Raw genomic sequence first — 10,607 nt, 5'->3', positions numbered from 1 at the left:
ATAATTGATTGGTTCTTGTGTGTCTTTCTCTGGAAATGTTTTAAATCTGTTGAAATCTCTGATATCATAACTGTTCTGCTTCTGCTGATAGAAACAACCGATTGTTTCGTGCAAACAACTGATTGTTTCGTGCAAACAACCGATTGTTTCGTGTAAACAATCGATTGTTTGTCTGGAACATTGTTTTAAATATGTGTAAAACTAACCTGCTGTTGTACAAAGCATTGGATTGTATATACGCTGTTTTTGCAGGAACTGCTTCAGAGTCAATCAAATCCAACACAAGCAACCAGGGATTTGTCTTCATCAAATAGGGGGAGATTGTTGAATTAAGTGTGTTCAAGCTTTGAAGAATCCAAATCCTTTTGAGTTTGATGGAAGACTGGATGTGCTTGCTGTTATTGAGGTGTTTTAGAATAGGATCTGGGGTAGATTATCTGTGTAAATCCACTCTTGATTGAATCTAAAGCTTAAGCATTTTAAAACCTTTTCAATTGAAAGTGTTTTTCAAACTAAGTGAAAAACAACCTGTTGTTTTGTCGAAACAATCGATTGTTTTATACTTAGGTGTTTTGAGAAAGGTTGAAAACTGTTTTTGGTGGTTGACTTGATGTCAAACCAAAACACCTGATTGATTCGATCATTCAATCGATTGTTTGTTTTGAAACCATAACAGAAAACTGTTTTGTACTTTGACTAAGCTTTAAATGATTTTATAACTGAATGCGCTCCTGTTTTAAATGCTTTGACCAATCTTTTAAAGCAATAAAAAGTTTGTTCAGCTTTTGTAACAAACAGGAACAAAGATTTAATCATAGAAAAACAGATTTGAGTTTTTCACTGATTTTGCTTTCAAGAGTTAAAGAATACTTTAAGATTGCTTTGATCAAGAGAGAGTGGAATAGGATTTTCATCTTGTATTGATTTCAGATCATTCTGTAACAAGTGTAATCCTTCTACACTTTGTGTAAACTCTGTTGTGTGAGACCAAGAAGTGTTGTTTGCTCTTGAGGTTGTCAAGATCAACATTATTGGTGGTGTATGTGTTGAGCCAAAGGAAGTGTGTGTCTTGAGGGGATCAAGGTCACTTCTTTGGTGGTGTGTGTAAGTAATCTAGGTTTGATTGCTTAGTGGATTCCCCCAGTGGTTTTTGGGAAGACTGGATGTAGCCCTTGGTTTAAGAGTGAACCAGTATAAACTTTGTGTGCAATCTCTCTATCCCTTAAACTCTTTAATTTCAGTTTATATTTGTTAACTAGTATAAACAACCGATTGTTTTTGCGAAACAACCAATTGTTTTTCTGGTGTTGTGCTTATTTGCTTTGTGTTTTTTGCAAACTGAATTCTGAATCAAGTTTTCTCCAAGGAATTTCATTCTAGACGAAAAAGTTTGCAAAAACCCTCTTTAAACCATTCACCCCCTCTAGTTTAAACTATACATTCTAACAGTGATGTGAGTTGATTTTAGGATTGTTCATTTATTTGTTGAAACTTTACTTAGATTTGGATTTTAAGACAAGTATAGGTGAGAACCTAAGGAAAATCCTCACTGGACATTAACTTAACCAAGTGGTTAAGTAGATGTGAAGGTTCATTTCACAAAGGCAAAGGAAAAACACAATTCAATGGTGAGAATGATGATAATATGGTGCGGAAAATGAACAACAAAACAAGAACACAAGAATGAATCGAATTGTGAAGCAAAGAAGCAAAGCTAAGAACAAAAATGTAGAAACTGAATTGACACAAACATAAAAGGAATGGAATAATGGAAGAGATGATGAAAGAAGAACTTATGGAAGTGGAGCTAGGATGAGACACACCACTTGATGGGACGGAATCACCAAGATGAGTGCATGGAAGGTCGCCACTTGAGAGCTCATTTCTCACAAGATAAGACCAATTTAGGAGGAGAATCACTCACTCACAAATCACACAAAAATTGTGCAGAATTTCTTTACTCTAATTTCAACTTGTCAATACATGAGGTAGGCCTCCCTATTTATAGATTTAGGAGCCTTGAAAAAGAAAAAAAAAGGGTAGATTGGGAAGGCACAAAATATGATGCGACTAGGTGTCTTAAAAAACGACCCCCTTCAGCACCTACTTCTCTGACCTGCCCCTGCATGATCACATCTGACAGAGATACTCACTTGCTTCTTCATTCCTTGACCAAAGAATGAGTATTAAGATTCATATACTCATTCATACCAAGCTCCCAACAACAACTCAAACCCTTGTCACAGTTTTTGCTCCAACCAAAGAGTAAACCACTTCACCAGTCTAGCTCCCACTCCTCAGCAATTATGAGGAGAACTTGGTCTGCATACTATGGAACCTACTAGGACGTGTAAAAATTTATGCTCAAGCTAAACCAAAGAGCATCATATAAAAACCTTGCCTTTAATGATGGAAACCATCCAGCCACATACATCCACATAATGATGATGAAGAAGAAGCATTGGATTTGAGGACAAATCCTTTTCAAGAGGGAGGGGATGATGGAAGAGGCCCAAGCCCATGATAGAAAAAGCCCAAGCCCAAGCCCAAATACAAGTTCAAGCTTCACCTCAAGCCCAACAAATAGAATATATGGGCCAACTAAGCATCATTGGATGTCTTCCTTTTGTAATTAATTTTGAGTATTTTTAGTAGAACATAAAGGGAGGTGTAGATATAAATATAAGAGGTGCAAATGTATAAAGCTAAGTCACACCTTCCATGTGACACAAAAGAAGGTGTAGGTATAGATTTAGGAGGTGCCAAAAATAGAAACCAAGTCACACTTCCCTTGTGACTAGGAATTGGCTCCAAATTCAAATGCTTCTCATTTGAATTTCCCTCCACTTTCTTTTGAATTTCCAGCCCTCTAAACACTATAAATAAGAGGGCTTGGCTCATGTATTTAGAAGATTAATGAGAGTAATGTTATGCTGCCAACATTGTGCCATACATTGCTTTTCTCTAGTTTCTAGGACCTAATCTTCATCTTCATCACCTACCATAGGGCTGGCCGAACCTCCCTCTTTCCATACACATCATGCACCTTCAAGATCACCATAGCTCCTAGGAGGATCTTGCACATCTCAATCCATAGCTTCTGCACCCTTTGATCATGATTCCGAGAAGAGCTCCATGAATTTGCCATCATTTCAACTAGGAACCAATCTCAAAAAGACACTTTTAGCCTTACACATGTCTGCTGCCAAATTTCACCAAGTTTTGTTTCGCAGAACACCTACTCAGTTGATCTTCTGATCATTCACTGATTGAGATAGCCCGACTTACCATGCACTGAAACAAACTTAACCATGACATCTTCTTGCAAAACGCCTATAACTCATTCTTACGCCGAGTTAGGTCGTCTTACCTTGTCTCAAATCAAACAACTTAACCATAACAAATTAAATTGTAGAGCGCCCGTACTCAGGTATTCGTACTGACACCGAGCTAGGTCGTCTTACCTGAAAATAGATAATCAATTTACACACAGGGAGTCTATTCGGATAATCTTATCGAGACATGTCGTCTTATAATCAATTTACACACAAGGCGTCTACTCGGATAATCTTATCGAGACAAGTCGTCTTATTTGTCAATAAATAATCAATTTACACACAGGACGCCTACTCGGATAATCTTACCGAGACATGTCATCTTATATGTCAATAGATCAACTTACACATAGGGCACTACTCGGATAATCTTACCGAGACATGTCGTCTTATCTGTCAATAAATAATCAATTTATACACAGGGCGCCTACTCGGATAATCTTATTGAGACAGGGCGTCTTATCTGTCAATAGATAATCAATTTACACACAGGGCGCCTACTCGAATAATCTTACCAAGACAGGTTATCTTACCATGTGCTAACTCTAAACAAATAAAAAAAACTAATGCATCATCTTTCAAGAAAAAACTTATCATTAGATGACCTCGTTAAAAAAACCCTTCAAGGGAAAAAGAACATCACCTTTATCATCACATTATTAAAAAAGAAAGCATTAAACCAAAATACCTTAGCTGAAATAAAACTTGAGATTTGTCGCATTCCACGTTTGAGGAATGGCTCCCCCCTCTAGGGTTTCTAGCCTGTACGCTCCATTTCCGAGCATCTCGACTACGCGAAATGGGCCAGTCCACTTTGGAGATAACTTGTTTTCTAACTGGTAGGGATGGGCCTTTCGCATCACCAAGTTGGCAACCCTGAACTCTTGAGGCTTCGTCTTGGTCTTTTGCCTCAGCTCCACCCTTCTCTTTAAAGCTTCTGAGTTAATGTGGGTTTGTTCCCGTACTTCATTTAGAAAATCAAAGTTCACCTTCCTTTCTTTGTTGGACTCTTCAATAACGAAGTTCTGGAATCGAGGAGAGCTCTCTTAGATCTCTACTAGTATCATGGCATTTGACCCATATACCAAACTGAAAGGAGTCTCCTTAGTTGTTGACTGAGGGGTGGTGTGATATGCCCACAAAATTCGAGGAACTTCTTCTAACCAAATTCCTTTGGCTTTTTCTAACCTCTTCGTTAACCCTCTCAGCAAGACTCTATTGGCTTACTCAACCTGGCCATTTCTTTGAGGATGCTCTACTGAGGCAAATATCTGCTTTATGCCCAACTCCGAGTACAACTTACACAATTGTTGACTAGCGAATTGGGTTCTGTTGTCAGACACTAGTTGTCTAGGAATCCCAAAATGACATACAATATTCTTCCACACAAAATGTTGCACCTTGTGAGACTAACTCGGTTTCAATCCACTTGGTGAAGTATTCAATGGCCACTATGAGATACTTTATCTGACATATTTCCAAGGGGAAATGATGTCTATTCCCTAGCTATGGAAAGGCCACGGGCTATAAATTAACTGCAACTCCTCGACTGGTGCGTGATGCCAATCAACATGCTTTTGATACTGCTCACATCATTGTGTATGCTTCACGCAATCGTCCTTCATAGTCGGCCAATAATACCCAGTTCGAACGACCTTCAACGAAAGAGGTCTTCCTCGATATGGCTTCCAAAAGGGCCTTCATGAAGCTCCTCCATGATACAGGTGCACTGATCCCCACTTACGCAAGTGAGGATTTGGTGGGTATAGCCATGATGGAACAACTTGCCATCTATTAAGGTATACTTCCCCACATTCCTCTTAACTGCCTTGGCCTCTATAGGTTTTGCAAAAAGCATCCCATCATCTAGGTAACGCTGGTAAGGGGTTATCCACATCTCTCTGGTGTTGACCTGTAAGACCTCAAGAAACTCATCCCCCAACAACCCATAGGTAGTTAGTTACCCTGGGAACCTTCAAGGTCTCTTGAGTCAACGACCGATGCCTTCTTCCTTTTCCTGAGCTTACCCCCAAGATCTCCACGTCACTAACCTCGGCTGGTCCCCGCTGCGCTTTCGAATGCCTCCACTACTCTGTCGACCGTCATCTCCACTACTCCTCCGACCATCGTCTCTAATACAGTGGAGAAACCGCCACCATAGCTACCTCTCCGAGAGACAAGAAGTGAGTTAATTCCAGAGAACGTCGCCGCCTTTCCTGAGCTTGCTCCGCTACCTCTAATGGCGTCATTCTAGCCCTCCACACCCCCTAATTCTGTGCCACTACCATCCGCACCATCGCACGCCACCGCTGTGATCCCAGGAAGTGCACCACAAGCAATAGTGTTACGTAGTGCCTCTCTTTGAGTGCTCTACCACGTCAACCCTAGTTCAAAATCTAGCTATTTCACACATTTTAAAGTGCTCTTCCATGTCTGCCCTAGGTCCAAACCCAACTGTTTCACTCACCCAACTCCACTCACTCTTGTGCCTGACTTGGCCCAATACAAATTAGGTCATCAACCCACTTTTCTTCTGGCTCATAAAAGTTTCATTAATGACAAGTTGACCAAAAACTTTCCACCTGACACCTCTCCACTACAATAACTACCCTTGGCTTTTATTTCCAATGCACTATTTAAACTTTCCACACTAGCCAAAATACCATTACTGCTCATGATCGAAGTACCCCTAGCGTCACCTATGCAAGTGCCACTTGCTCCACCAATAGAACAACTTTCTGCCTCCTTTGGAAATTGAACGGTGATAACCTCACTACCCTTCACCTTTTTCCCTTTCTCTATAATTAGATCACTTTGACTCAAGAAACGCATCACCCACGTTGAAATCCGAACCAGCCTCAAAATCAACCTCTCGAGACGCACCCTAAGAATTATGGAAACGTTGCAGCAAAGAATCCGGAGTGACGCACTCTTCTTCTATGGAAATTTGGCACATAGTATCATTGATCCAAACCTGCTTCACCCAAGAAGACTCACCTCCCAACGGAATTTTGACGCACAAACGAACGAACTTTAAAATATCCTTTGCAACACATGCCTTGTCGACCTCCACAAAAGTTCCTATGAGATTCCCAATTCTTTCAAAACACTCACAGCTCCAGAGTGCCAAAGGATTGCCTCTGCATCTAACCCAAGTTTTTTTGTCTGTGACCACAAAGCTATCATCCCACGGAATAAAGAAATAAAATTTCCTTCAAACTAGTCTTTGTTTTCTGCAATTGACTTCGGAATGGCACCTTCTTCTTGACAAGACAAAAACACATACCTTTCTCCTAAATATCTTAATCTTACAAACTAAAACCTTCCAAAATAAAGCTTTCCTTATCAGATTGCATATTAATCTAATCATATAATCTTCCAACAAAACAATCCTTTAACCACCTAGTAGAATCCACCTTGACCGTAACACAAACCGAATTATCTTCTGAAGTTTGTTGGAGAGAATCTGCTCCTTCATTATTGACAACCTGAGCAAAAGAACGACTAACAAGTTTCCAATTTTTCATGGACTCTTGCATCCGAACATAATTCCCAACAGCCTTAGGAACTACTCATCTGCCATACTTGGGTTTATTCACTCGCAATTTCTAAGTGCCAATCCAAATTGAATCCAACTTTCTCTCCAACACATTAGCATCCACCACCCCTTGAAGCCTAACGAACCCGAAAGGTTTCTTTCTTGAGTCAACCCTGTCAAGGATAAAAACATCTAAAACTTTTCTCCACTTCTGAAAAATTCTCCATAACTAGGAGAAAAGGAGAGAAAGAGAGAGAAAAGTGGATAAAGCCCTCAAATTATCTTAAAGTAAAAAACCCTTTAAGTTTATTTTGTTAGAATTACAGGTGTTCCTGCTTGTTGACTTGCAGGTTGACTCGAACGGCAGCCTTTGACCCTTCTATCTCCGCCTAAGACTCGTACTTCCTTAATCAAAGGATCTCTCACCTGTAAAGACAAAGGGGCGCCTTGATGGCCGTTTGCACTCCGACGCTCAAGTCAGTATAAGGGGAAAGAAACACCAACTGTATAAAGTAGTTTCAATCTTAGAAACTGTGTACCTTGCTAGGGTTGTTAACACCCTTTATATAGGTTGAAACTAGGGTTTACCTTTGTGTTGTTACCCTTGTCTAGGGTTCCTTGGGGAACGTCCTTGCGCCGCTATTTACATAATCTTAGCGTGTCTAGCACATAGAACTTCCCTTAACTGGAGTGCAACGAATAACAGAGTGGCCGCCTAGGTACCAACTTGTGCACCTAATCTCTGACACCATTTGTTCCTACGGGTGCCCTAAGTATTTACGTCCTATGCATGCAGCTTTCTTTCGAAACCCTAACCCTAATGGGCCTTAGTGCTTCCAGTATTACTTATTCATGTCGTGCCTGAATGCGCTATACACACCACGTGCATGGATCCCTCGTGACATAGGCTTCCATCATATCTGATGTCTTAACAGATAACTTAGGATAATTCTGGGACCCACCTTACGTGGCCCACTATAACGTTCAGACCGCCGATGTTCGATCTCTCCCTCTATTGGCGAGGTCTGATGTCGATCTCCAACATCGGGGTCTATGGTACCGATGTCCGAAGACTGACCAATCTCCTAATAGGTGCGTCTGGGGCCCCGCTTACGTGGCCCACTTACACTATCAGACACCGGTGTGCGATGTATGCGGTCAATCTCTGGAATCGATGACCGAGGACTGGTCAGGACACAAGCCCCCCTAGTCTCGAGCTGCAACTTGTTTCAGCGAAGAGACTAAGTGATCGCCCTAGGCGACCTACGTGGCACTGGGTAACGGGACGTGAACAGTACACCAAAGTGACGTCTCACTATACTTTTTAACTCAGTGTACACGTGGCAAGATCAACGGCTATCGCTTGTTGGCGCTTGCGCTTCTTTGTATATTGTTCAAACCTTTAAACCCTTACGCTCTCTTCACTGTTTCATTACTTTCACTTAAGCAAATAATTTCTCAAGCATTTCTTCGAAACGCTTACTCTTCTTCTTCAAAAACTCAGAACTTCAAACCCTACTTGATCAAAGGTATGAACTTTATGTGTTGATTGCTCTTGCTTTACGATTCCGCTGCCCATATCATGCTATAACTATTCTGGGGTTGTTTACGTTTTCTGCATTTTAGGTTTTCTGCACTTTACATTTCCCCTGTTTTTCGCTTTGTAACTCTGTTTTTCTGGGTTTTTTGGGTCGCGCCCTCGTCTTCTTCTGAACCCTTGTTTTCTTCCTTTCTCTTATCTCTTTTTAGCTTTTCACGAGATGGCCAGAACGAAAACAACACCGAACCCTCCACCCCCTGTTAACTGCAAAGCCCTTTACCATTGGGACCCTGAAGCCCTCCTGGCTGAGACCTCTCAATTGAACACCCACGAAGACATAGATACGTACAAACAAAGCAAATCCCAGGATAAATTTCACGTCTTCGGGAGAGAGCTTGACGTGTTCCTGAAGGTTCTTCCTTGCAAGAAGGAGGTCCCTATGTGTGCTAATGATCGGGCGGATCCTAACGAGCCATTTTTCTTCATGTACACCACAGTCTTTAAGCGGCTCGAACTCCGTCTTCCCTTCACAGGGTTTGAGCGCGCTCTACTCACCGAGGTCAACGTGGCCCCGGCCCAACTGCATCCCAACAGTTGGGCATTCGTGCGAGCCTTCGTGATTCTCTACAATTACCTTGGGCATCCTCCTTCCGTAGATGTCTTCCTCTACTTCTTTGAGGCCAAGAACCCGGGAAAGAAGTTGTGGCTAAGCTTCAACGGGGTGGTAGGGAGGGTCCTCCTGACCCTTTTTTAGCAGTCATACAAAGGCTTCAATAAGAAGTTCTTGAAGATTTGTTGTAGCATCCATGGCCCCACCTTTCTAGACGGGTTTCCCCTCTATTGGGTGGAAAAGCCTAGACTAAAAAAGCCAAGGAGTCTGGAGGACCTAACCCCATCAGATCGTGAGATGTGCCAGCTTCTCAAAAGCTTGGGCGTGGTGTTTGACACTGCCAAGCTGATTAAGCTTGAATTCTTTGCCAAAGCTCTTAAACGCTTTCAAGACCAAGAAATGGTGGAGAGCTTGGGTGGCAACGTCCTCCAAGACCACGTGGCTCAAGGCCTTGGAGACTTCCTCGTCGCGTCCAGCCTTGCTCTGAGTAAGGCGCAAGACGCACAAGACTTGCGGCCTGAGATGGTGAAGTTGAAGGAAGAGCTAACCCTCAAAACCAAAGTCTTCTCCAACCGTGAAACCGCCATGTATTAGGAGCTGGCGAACCTTTGTCAATCCGAAAAGGAGGCCAAGAGGCTTCTCTTTGAGAAGTCCCAGGAAGCCCTCCAATTGGAAGCGAAGATCTTGCCTCTTTGCAACAAGGTGGTCGATCTGGAGGGGAAGGTCGAGGGGATGCAGGCCCAAATGGCCAAGTTGGAGGAGAGGGCTACCCAACGCAAAGTCCATCTAGGGTAGGTGGAAGGGGAGCTGGCTGAGAAGGTTGAGCTCTTCAAGAAGACGGAAGAGGAACTCAACAATGACGCTGTTGATGCTTATGGCGAGGGGTTCCAAGATGCCATGGCTCAGTTTGTCTGTGTGCATCCTGAGGTGGATCTTTCGCGTTGTTGAGGGGCAATTCATGCTTAGAGAGTAGCTATCTTGTGACTTAGTCTTCTTGATGACTCGTACCTTGTACATATGTATATATTTATGAGCATTTGATCTTTCTTTAATCTCCTTCTTAGCTTCTTTCTCTTGCATTAACTTCGACTAGCAGCGTTTTCGACATAGATTTGCCTCTTAGGTAGCACGCTTAACTTCATCTGCCTTAACTCTTGACCTTTATTGTCTTCAAGGCATTGGTGACATGCGCGCAAACCTTAAACTGGCCTAGTCTTTGTCGTACGAGGATAAGGAAAACTCCTCTTGTCGTTTGGGTCTTCCTCTTGTAAGGTAAGGGAGAAGTCTCCCTACTGATCTCGCCTCTGCCCTCTTTAGGTTGACGGTCGTGCCTTGTTGGTAACATTGGTGAGAAGAAGTGTGTCCTCTCGATCTTGACCTCGCATCATGAGGGTAGGGGTGAGTTTACCTGGCGGACCATATTGTTCGACCCTGGTGTTCCCACTCAAGAGGGAGGCTCACTTAGGAACCATGCCATTCCCAGTTTTGGTGTTTCTAACCCAAGTGATCAGTCCGTATCTTACCTCATCCTTGGCCCCTTAGAGCAGAGGAGGGTTTTAACTTTTGAACCATACTGTTTAACCT

The sequence above is a fragment of the Phaseolus vulgaris genome, chromosome 5 (assembly GCF_000499845.2).
Source record: "Phaseolus vulgaris cultivar G19833 chromosome 5, P. vulgaris v2.0, whole genome shotgun sequence".
Classification (NCBI taxonomy): Eukaryota; Viridiplantae; Streptophyta; class Magnoliopsida; order Fabales; family Fabaceae; genus Phaseolus; species Phaseolus vulgaris.
Note: the sequence above shows the minus strand (reverse complement) of the source record.